We start from the raw sequence: 11,482 nt of genomic DNA, 5'->3' as shown, positions 1-11,482 counted from the left end.
ACCACCGCATTCTTATTGGCAGACTAAATAGCCTTGGTTTCTCTAATGACTGCCTCGCCTGGTTCACCAACTACTTCTCAGATAGAGTTCAATGTGTCAAATCGGAGGGCCTGTTGTCTGGACCTATGGCAGTCTCTATGGGGGTGCCACAGGGTTCAATTCTTGGGCCAACTCTTTTCTCTGTGTATATCAATGACGTCGCTCTTGCTGCTGGTGACTCTCAGATCCACCTCTACGCAGACGACACCATTTTGTATACATCTGGCCCTTCATTGGACACTGTGTTAACAAACCTCCAAACGAGCTTCAATTCCATACAACACTCCTTCAGTAGCCTCCAACTGCTCTTAAACACTAGTAAAACAAAATGCATGCTCTTCAACCGAACGCTGCTTGCACCCGCCCACCCGACTAGAATCACTACTCTAGACGGGTCTGACCTAGAGTACGTGGACAACTACAAATATCTAGGTGTCTGGTTAGACTGTAAACTCTCCTTCCAGACTCACATTAAGAATCTCCAATCCAAAGTTAAATCTAGAATCGGTTTCCTATTTCGCAACAAAGCCTCCTTCACTCATGCTGCCAAACATGCCCTTGTAAAACTGACTATCCTACCGATCCTTGACTTCGGCGATGTCATTTACAAAATAGCCTCCAACACTCTACTCAGCAAATTGGATGTTGTCTATCACAGTGCCATCCGTTTTGTCTCCAAAGCCCCATATAATACCCACCACTGTGACCTGTACGCTCTTGTTGGCTGGTCCTCACTACATATTCGTCGCCAAACCCACTGGCTCCAGGCCATCTATAAATCACTGCTAGGCAAATCCCCGCCTTATCTTAGCTCATTGGTCACCATAGCAACACCCACCCGTAGTCTGCGCTCCAGCGGGTATATCTCACTGGTCATCCCCAAAGCCAACACCTCCTTTGGCCGCAATTCCTTCCAGTTCTCTGCTGCCAATGACTGGAACAAACTGCAAAAATCTCTGAAGCTGGAGACGCTTATCTCCCTCACTAACTTTAGGCATCAGTTGTCAGAGCACCTTACCGATCACTGCACCTGTACACAGCCCATCTGAAATTAGCCCGCCCAACTACCTCATCCCTATATTGTTATTTATTTTGCTCATCTGTACCCCAGTATCTCTATTTGCACATCATCTCTTGCACATCATTCCAGTGTTAATACTAAATTGTAATTATTTTGCACTATAGCCTATTTTATTGCCTTACCTCCATAACTTGCTAAATTTGCACACTGTATATTAATTGTATTTCTGTTGTATTTTTTTGATTTTTGTTTTGTTTTACCCCATATGTAACTCTGTGTTGTTGTTTTTATCGCACTGCTATGCTTTATCTTGGCCAGGTCGCAGTTGTAAATGAGAACTTGTTCTCAACTGGTTTACCTGGTTAAATAAAGGTGAAATAAAAATAAATAAAAAATGTAGTTTAGTCATCTTTGTTTCCCTGACAGTGTAGAAGTAGTACCACAACCTGACCAGTACATTTACGTTACATTTACGTAATTTAGCAGACGCTCTTATCCAGAGCGACTTACAAATTGGTGTATTCACCTTATAGCCAGTGGGATAAGCACTTTTTTTTGGGGGGGGGGGGGGGGATTACTTTATCCTATTCCAGGTGTTCCTTAAAGAGGTGGGGTTTCAAATGTCTCCGGAAGGTGGTGAGTGACTCCACTGTCCTGGCGTTGTGAGGGAGCTTGTTCCACCATTGGGGTGCCAGAGCAGCGAACAGTTTTGACTGGGCTGAGCGGGAACTGTGCTTAGGCAGAGGTAGGGGAGCCAGCAGGCCAGAGGTGGATGAACGCAATGCCCTCGTTTGGGTGTAGGGACTGATCAGAGCCTGAAGGTACGGAGGTGCCGTTCCCCTCACAGCTCCGTAGGCAAGCACCATGGTCTTGTAGCAGATGCGAGCTTCAACTGGAAGCCAGTGGAGTGTGCGGAGGAGCGGGGTGACGTGAGAGAACTTGGGAAGGTTGAACACCAGACGGGCTGCGGCATTCTGGATGAGTTGTAGGGGTTTAATGGCACAGGCAGGGAGCCCAGCCAACAGCGAGTTGCAGTAATCCAGACGGGAGATGACAAGTGCCTGGATTAGGACCTGTGCCGCTTCCTGTGTAAGGCAGGGTCGTACTCTCCGAATGTAGTAGAGCATGAACCTACAGGATCGGGTCACCACCTTGATGTTAGCGGAGAACGACAGGGTGTTGTCCAGGGTCACGCCAAGGCTCTTCGCACTCTGGGAGGAGGACACAACGGAGTTGTCAACCGTGATGGCGAGATCATGGAACGGGCAGTCCTTCCCCGGGAGGAAGAGCAGCTCCGTCTTGCCAAGGTTCAGCTTGAGGTGGTGATCCGTCATCCATACTGATACGTCTGCCAGACATGCAGAGATGCGATTCGCCACCTGGTTATCAGGTGAAAAGAGAAGATTAGTTGTGTGTCGTCTGCGTAGCAATGATAGGAGAGGCCATGTGAGGATATGACAGAGCCAAGTGACTTGGTGTATAGCGAGAATAGGAGAGGGCCTAGAACTGAGCCCTGGGGGACACCAGTGGTGAGAGCACGTGGTGCGGAGACAGCTTCTCGCCACGCCACTTGGTTGGAGCGACCGGTCAGGTAGGACGCAATCCAAGAGTGAACCGCGCCGGAGATGCCCAGCTCGGAGAGGGTGGAGAGGAGGATCTGATGGTTCACAGTATCAAAGGCAGCAGACAGGTCTAGAAGGACAAGAGCAGAGGAGAGAGAGTTAGCTTTAGCAGTGCGGGAGAGCCTCCGTGACACAGAGAAGAGCAGTCTCAGTTGAATGACCAGTCTTGAAACCTGACTGGTTTGGATCAAGAAGGTCATTCTGAGAGAGATAGCAAGAGAGTTGGCTAAAGACGGCACGCTCAATAGTTTTGGAGAGAAAAGAAAGAAGGGATACTGGTCTGTAGTTGTTGACATCAGAGGGATCGAGTGTTGGTTTTTTGAGAAGGGGTGCAACTCTCGCTCTCTTGAAGACGGAAGGGACATAGCCAGCGGTCAAGGATGAGTTGATCAGCGAGGTGAGGTAAGGGAGAAGGTCACCGGAGATGGTCTGGAGAAGAGAGGAGGGGATAGGGTCAAGCGGGCAGGTTGTTGGGCGGCCGGCCGTCACAAGTCACAAGATTTTATCTGGAGAGAGAGGGGAGAAAGAAGTAAAAGCATAGGGTAGGGCAGTGTGAGCAGGACCAGCAGTGTCATTTGACTTAACAAACAAGGATCGGATGGCAAGGTGTAGGCCTGCGCATGGTTATGCACAGTAATGTAATGAGAGCATTTAATTTAGCATGTCGTAGTTTACATATTATTTTGAGGAATATTTTCTTGAAGTTTGGTTGGTAACCAGTTTATAATAGCATTAAGGCACCTCAAAGGTTTGTGGAATATGACCAATATACCACGGTTAAGGGCTGTATCCAGGCACTCCGCGTTGCGTCGTACATAAGAACAGCCCTTAGCCGTGTTATATTGGCCATACACCACACCTCCTTGGGCCTTATTGCTTAAGTATATAATTAGATTCAACTTTGACATTCTCAAAGATCTTTAGCACATCAGTGGTGTCACCCAAGAATGCTGGGAGGGAAGGAACCCATTTTTTAATGAAAAAATCTACAAATTGGTATAGGGGTTCCGTGATGCTGTCATTACCAGAGGCTATAGGCCTCAGAGGAGGATCAGATTGATTCTTGTGAATCTTAGGTAGGCCATAGTAAGCTGCACATACTGGGTGAGGGGTGATGAGGAAATCCCTCTCCTTTTCAGTAATTCAACCTTGGTCTAAAGCAGGTGTTCCCAAACTGTTTCACTCTGGGTCCCCCTTCCAGCATTGGAGAGCATCACGCACTCCCCAGGTTTAAAGTTTATTTCCTGCAATTCTATACATTTTGTCATGTCTAATGTGTATTCATGTGATATTTGAGAGACAAAAAAATTACAACAGTATATATAGGCTAAAAAAATGTAAATAGAAAACCGTTAGCTGACATGGTGTCACGGTTTACTAAGCCAGAACCCAGAAGCAGACCAGGACAAGGTAAGTGGTGTCAAAGGTGAGTGTTTATTTAACTGATCCACGAGTGCTGCTGAATAATCCAGGGAACAGAGCGGGCGGCGTGGATGAGTTGTTGAGGGTGCAGTAGTTGGTCCAATGATGGCTCGGCAGCCGCCGACCATCAGGCAGAGGTTGGGTGAAGGTTCCGGACGAGTGACTGCAGGGAGAACAAAACGGAGGTAAGCATACAACAAGCAAACAAGGTGCAAAACAACAAAACTAATGCTCTAAGCTCTAAGACTGATCCGCTGATAAACATACTGTTCATGGCTAACGATCCGGCAGGGAATGGATGTTAGGACAGAGCCTAAGAAGGGTGATGATCAGGACCAGGTGTGCAGATTGCTGATGGGATGCAGGTGCGGAAATCAAGAGAGCTCCCGCCTAGCAACGTTGCCCGGCAACCAGGCAGGGAGCGTTCCAGAACCCTCGGGAAACTGGAGATCCCGAGCAGAAAAACTAGTACCCAGACAGAAACCGACTCAGACTGCAGGGATCGTTACACATGGGCTAGTTGATCTGGCCTCTCTAAGGTATGCAATGACTAACATGACAAGAGGAACTGATGATGCACTACCCAATTTCAAAATTGCACATTGTGCATTCTACTATTACAACTTTCAAGAGTAAGTTTAAAGCTGGACTGAGTTCCTTTACAAAATCAAAAATAACTTTTTTTTGGGGGGGAGGGGGACTCCCGCGGCCCCCCTGTCGACCACTGGTCTAAAGCAGTGTTAATATATGCATCAATTTCACTCTTAATATGATCCGTAGGGTTTGCAGGTAAGGGGACATAGAATTCTCTATTGTTCAGATGACTCATAATGCCCTTGTAATATTGTTAATTACTTTGTACCACCACAGCGCCCTCCTTATCAGCAGGGCAAATTACAAGATAACAGTTGTGCTACCACAACCTCTTCTGCACTGAGGTTACCTTTAGAGTATGTATGCTTACTGACAACTTCTCGAAGGTCATTTTCAACCAGGCGGCTGAATGTGGTAATAGAAGGGCTCAGATTAGAGAATGGTGAAAAGGTAGACTTATTTTTGAAAGGGGTAGGAATTCTCACTTGACCAAAAAAGGCTGAGAATCATCACTCTGTGTGACGTCAGCGCCGCACGCATCAGAGGTTTCCCTCTCGCTGACAGATGAGTAGTTGGTGTCTCGGTTCCTCTAGGACCACGTAGGGCTGAACTTGGATTGGTACCTGGATCTGGCACCATGCCAATATCGTATCTGAAGATTATGCCTTTGTTAAATGTTTTGGAGGAACAAAGAATGTTGTTTTATGATCTTAGTTCAAATGTAGCGTTTGGAGGGTGATGCCCCAGGGGAGACTGGTGATTGGCCAGAAGAGGGAGTCACCCCTCTTTTTGCATTGTTTATAAATAGGGGTTAAACGATGAGACGTCAGAACGGCCATAGCAATCGGGGAGCCGTTCTCCGGACACCGCGGGTCTGTACATATGCTGAAGCTTGTGGTCTGAATAAACCCTATGATCAATGTTCAGTATGAGCAGACTCCTTTTGTTGACAGCAATAATGACCACCATTCATCATATACGACATAATGGCGCCCAACGTGGGGCTGGGTTTGCGTCTCTTCCTTGTTTCAGTCAACCGCCGGCCTAACTCTCTCTGAAGCATGGCCGGAAAAAAGGGTGAGTGTTCTTACCGCTTCGGAGTTTGTTAGATTGGATATGACTTGTGTACACTGAAGAGATGTTCCATTTCGACCTGGCCTCGGTGGCGTTGTTGCTGGTCGACTGGAGTCTGCTAAAATGTTATTTCATTGGTAACTATAGACAATGATAATTTAGAGTGATAAGTTTATATTTCATTGGTAACGGATGGCAATGAGGATTTAGAGCATACATTTATATTTCATTGGTAACTATGGGCAATGACAAATTTAGGAAAACGGTAGGAGACATTTATATTTCATTGGTAACTATGGACAATGATAAGGTTATATTTCATTGGTAACGGGTGACAAGGGTTGGTTAATTTAGATATGCGCATTCTTTAGGGCACTGTACCATTTAAGACCTCCAGGGGGGCCATTTTAGATGTCGGGCCGGCAATCCGTTTACACGATAGAATGGGTGGACGGTGGGTTTCTTTTTGTAAAGAGAGCTCGGATTCATGGGGTTTATCTGATTGTAATTATGATTTGACTCTCGTCCGACGGGGTGTTTGATTGGGTCTGATTTCTCGGTGTAATGGTCATTAGTCCCGGTAGCAAAAACGGTAGGATAAATATGTTTAAAATTGATAGGGCAGTGCAGGCTACTTAGGGCTGGGTAGGCCGCAGTTAGCTAGAGGCTAAGGCTAATGTCGGCTAAATGGGAGTGTGTTCCATGCTACATGGTACATCGTGGCTAAGGCTAAGGCTAATTGTGTTGTGTGCTACATGCTAACGTATCCTTAGAGATTCCATTGCGATGGATTAAAGTCTCTTAAATTTGTCTCTGTGTTTAAGTCAGGTTATATGTTTTGTGAGCGCTGTTAAATGTTGTTTGACTATAAGGGGAAAAGGGAAGTTACAGCTGGGCTGTTATTCTGTCTGTTTGGGGAGAGAGAATAGAAAATCTTCCTTCCACGGTGAGAAGGGATTTTTGAATGGTTGTGCGCATGCGTTTAATTTTGCGATACTACCCTACAGAAAGGGGGAGTTTATGACACGAGATTAGGACACGTGTTGATTTTACGGGGCTAAAAACTACGAAATGAGGTTGGGCTAAGCCTACAAAACAAAATGGTGGCTTAAGGTCATAGGTCCCATTTGGCGTTACCCTGCAAGGGAAAATAGACAGAGGAGAAATTTTAGCACGATGATTCTAGTTTAAACTGCGATTGGTTAAAGATGAAACTTGTTTTGTAACCTATTGAATTTATAAATTAAATATATGTTGGCGAAGTATAATGAATTAAATTAAAGACGGATTAAAATAAAAATGTTTTTTGAGCGATCTATTTAGTTCTGAGTTTAGTCTTAGAGTGAATAATGTAGAACGAACGAATATTGAATGGTTGGAAATACTCAGTGATTGCAGTAACTGTTGAAATCTTGTCTGTTTCTATGTTTTTTTGAAATATGAGAGGAACATGGAACGAGAGGAGAGAGAGAGAGAAGGGGCTGACGTGTGCGTCACGTGACAAGGTGTGACGAGGCAGACGAGAGGATCAGATCAGGCTAGTACACAAAATCATCCTAACAAGATATGTGATGTTATGACGATTTTACATAGGCTTGGCAAATACTATTTCATTAAAAATGGCATTTTGGGAGCTCTGTGTATCACTGGGGTTTGATTACAGATGTGTTGGGAATCGAAGACTGACATTCTTCTGTAAATGTAAGATAATTAGAGCTGATAGAGCAAGGGGTTACAGGCTTTGTTTATGGGTATTTTAGTCTGAAGATAACTAACTTGCATTTACTTGCAGTTGATGGGTTGTGGTTAGATAGCCAACACTAATTGATAAATTGGTGATATAGGAATAAAAAATTTGTTTTAAATTATTCATAATTTTTAATTGAGTTTTTAATTGGGTTTTATTTTTAATTAAAGGGTTTTTGAATAAGGCATTTAATTGAATTTTTTAATATTCATATTTGATTTTATTTTATTTTTTTGGGGAGGAAAAAGGGAGATATAGACCGAGGCGTGTCAGGCCTGGAGGAAGAGACGACTTTGGGAGAGGTAAGGGAGCTAGAGGAACAGCTCGAGACGCTGAAGATACAGAAGAGACAAGGAGAAAACCTGCGGAGAACATTTTTAATCCCAAGAATTGGAGGAGAAGAAGAATACATTGAGGCAAAGATGCTGAAGAAAAGTAAGAAGATGATGGAAGACGATATTTGGAGGACAGAACTTAAAATATAAGCTTTTGAAGAATCCTGATATGTCAACAACAAAGAACAGGACGAAGAAACTCTGAGAAGTCAATCATACAACTGGTGGAGAAGAGAAGCTTGTGTGATGAAGAATCAGGGTGAACCAAATCAACAATCACTGTTACAGCTTCAACTGAACAATATCAAAGGCAATTATACCAGCCAAGGGGGGACCAGATGCTCCATATCGACCGCCAGTTTCTGGACAGACACAGAATTGGAGAGGGAGAAGAACAAAGAAGAAGGAGGAATATTTCAGCTACACTTTCAGCAACTTTCAGAAGATTGGTATAATTATGGACAGATTGGGTACTTTACCTGTTAATGCAACAAGTCAGGAGGAAGAACAGAGAACATTTTTAAGGAAGATACAGGGGCAATTCAAGATCACCTGTTAGTGCCTAGAAGAGACGAAGGGGGGTGTCCGCTGAGAGCATCGATTAGAGAAGAAGGGAAAATAGCTAACAGTTGAAACAACCGGCCATTAGAAGTGATAGTGAATAGGGGAAAAACTTATTTGGGTTCAGCCTAAAGAGGTTAAACATCTCACTAATTGATAACGAATTAGGATAGGGATTTGAGGTAGTAAAACAGTTACTTACTCTTAAAATACTAATATTAGAAGATACTGTTATGGCAGTGTTGGGAAGAGATGTATTGTTTAAATTGAAGTTTACAATAAGATGTACACTAGACGACTGGGTTTTTGGGAATCATTTGTTTAAAAAAAAAAGATAATATCATAGGAAGGATGATAATCTATTGTTCTGTCTATTAGACACTGTCTGGGAAAATAAAGTTAAAAGGGGTGACTGTTTATTCTGGGTGACATTCTTACACTAAGAGATTTCAGGCTAGGCTAAAAGGTGTTTAGTCGTTTTGCCAAGTCTGTGTGTAATGAGTCAGAAGCAGGTGGGGAACTTTCCCAATCACATATTCTACAAATTTGGTGGTAAGGGATTTTGTGAAAATCAGGGGAAAAGGTTTTAAATGTTATGAGAGAAAAGATTAGATTAAAATAAGTTAGGAGTAGATTAGGGTTGAAAGAACTCTGAGACAGTAAGCTAAGTTTCAAAGTTAGTAGTAAGACAGAGAGAGAACAGTGAGGAAGGACATTTTAAAGTTTAGTGGGAAGATAGGGTAGGAGTTTAGATCGGTTAGGAGCAGATGCATTGAGAAAGTATGTGTTGCTGAATGATAAGAGAAGATTGAGGGTGATTGAGTATCTATATTTACAGTTCCCAGCAGGGAGATCAAGGTAATTATGGGTGTATTTTGTGTAATCAAAAGTTTGAAAGTCAGGGATTTAGAGAAAGGACTGAGATTTGGGGAAAAAGTGACACTAGTGGTGATAGATGGAAGGACAAGCAAAGACAACTTTTATATTGGGGGAAAAACTAGGAGTAACTAAGGACATTCACACTTCAGTCTATTATAACAACAGTGAGAAGCAAGTTAACTCTTTCAACATTGATAGGTATTAAAGTCATAAATATATCGCATTTGATTATAAGGGAACCAATACAGCACCAATTTTAGGGGGAAAAATACTTATTAGGGTTTAGGATGGGGACGTTTCTCCCATATGGAGAGATAATTATGGAGAATAAGTATTGTTATCAGGACCAGGAGTAAAAGGAGGTATAGTTTAGAAGAGGGTTAGGAGTGACTGTTCACTTATGTTGCGTAATGTTACAGAGAAAGGTCAGGGAGAATATGTGTACTTATCTAGTGCAAGCATTAGAATTTGTTCCGGTTAAGAATTATTGGTTAAAGGGCTATGTAATTCATAAAGTAACGCTTATAATGGAAGAGTTAAGGTTTGTAGCCTCCACAGTCACCAAAGGAGGTCAGGAAGAGTAGATTACAGTCACTCCAACAGTAGATAATACACAGAGGATAATGGGAACTTTTGCATTAGAAGTAATTAGGGTTGATACAGCAACTAAATCAACTACTTTAATGGTAACTTTGGAAGGGATTAATGATACGATGTAGGGAGTATGGCATCGACAACAACTGTTCTGAAATTAAAGGGGGTTAGCAAGAAGGACTCAGGGGTTTAGGTTACGGATGGAGAGTGCTGTCAATGATAGTACGAATAGGGTTAAAATAGGAGAACAGAGAGTAGTAGAGAGAATATAGATTCATCATGAAAGGACAGGATGAGATCTTTGATTTTGATGACAGACAGGGAGAGGTATCTGATCAGTACCGCTCGTTCTTCTGTTGTGGAAATTAGAGATAGATTAACTCATTCTGTAAGATCAGTGAGGAATCTTGAAGGTCCATGTCTGTTGAGGATTCCAGCACCAGACATGTTAGACGGTCGCGCGGCCTCTATCAGGTGTGGTTCAGTCTTATGATTTGTCATGACTGTGGTATCAGCAACAGTCATTGACAGATAGAATAATGTCGTTGTCAGAACAGTGGTTTAAGCCTAGGGTTAGGTGGAATTGGGTTAAGTGAATTAATATGGGAATTGTTAAATGGGAAAGGAAAAGCAGGTAACAACAGAATCCTGAAGTATTCAGGTGAAACATTGAGGGCTAAAAGTTGTTTTATTCTAATAAAACATATGAGGTAAGGGGTGTGTTTATGGGAAGATCAGATTGGGATGTTATATGATAACTTTGGATAAGCATGACCTTAAGGGTAGTAATGAGAAATATGTTACTTTTTAGGTAGCAGGTAGTAAGAAAAGCAGGACTTTGATGGTTAAACGATTAGCTTTTGACTGACAATGTGACTATGGAGAATTTTAGAGATATTTGGTGGGTTTGTGATGATAAAATATATATTCTTACATTATGAATGGACAGGATTTGGTTACATGTCAACGTTGAAGCTTCCATATGAGGCTTTTACTATTAAAAGAGGAGTAGCACCGAATACAGATCAATTTGAAACTAGAGTTCAAAATAGGATGAAAGCGACATGTCATAGGCTTCAAGCCTATCATTGAAGAATAAGTCTAAGGGAGAAGGGGGGACTTTATTCATGGTATGGTGTAACATTTGGGAAGATCATATTGATAAATATTAGTTATACTTTGAGTCCAGATAGTTCAGATAAGATCACTGGGGTTATAGATGCATTATAAGGGATGTGTTTGGGAGATCTGAGAAGATTTGGTTGCAAGATCAATTAGGCCAGTAGGGGCAGTGATGGGTCAGATTTTAGTTTCAGCTTTGATAACACTGTGTGATGTTTGTAATTTGTTACTGACCTTTGAGAAAGCTTTGATATTGAGATAGGTTGGAGAGTGATTCCTGGAGACAACACTCAGATGCCGGTGTTGACTGTTCCTGATCTGGAGGAAGATGGATGGACTACTGATGGATAAATATCATTTTGATGATTAAAAAAAAAAAAAAAAAAATCTCAATATTGGGGTGATGTTGGTATGATTTATGAATCAAAGGGGGGAATAGGTTTATGTGATTCATGCATCATTTATATATCAT

This window comes from Coregonus clupeaformis, chromosome 14, assembly GCF_020615455.1.
Source record: "Coregonus clupeaformis isolate EN_2021a chromosome 14, ASM2061545v1, whole genome shotgun sequence".
Classification (NCBI taxonomy): Eukaryota; Metazoa; Chordata; class Actinopteri; order Salmoniformes; family Salmonidae; genus Coregonus; species Coregonus clupeaformis.
Note: the sequence above shows the minus strand (reverse complement) of the source record.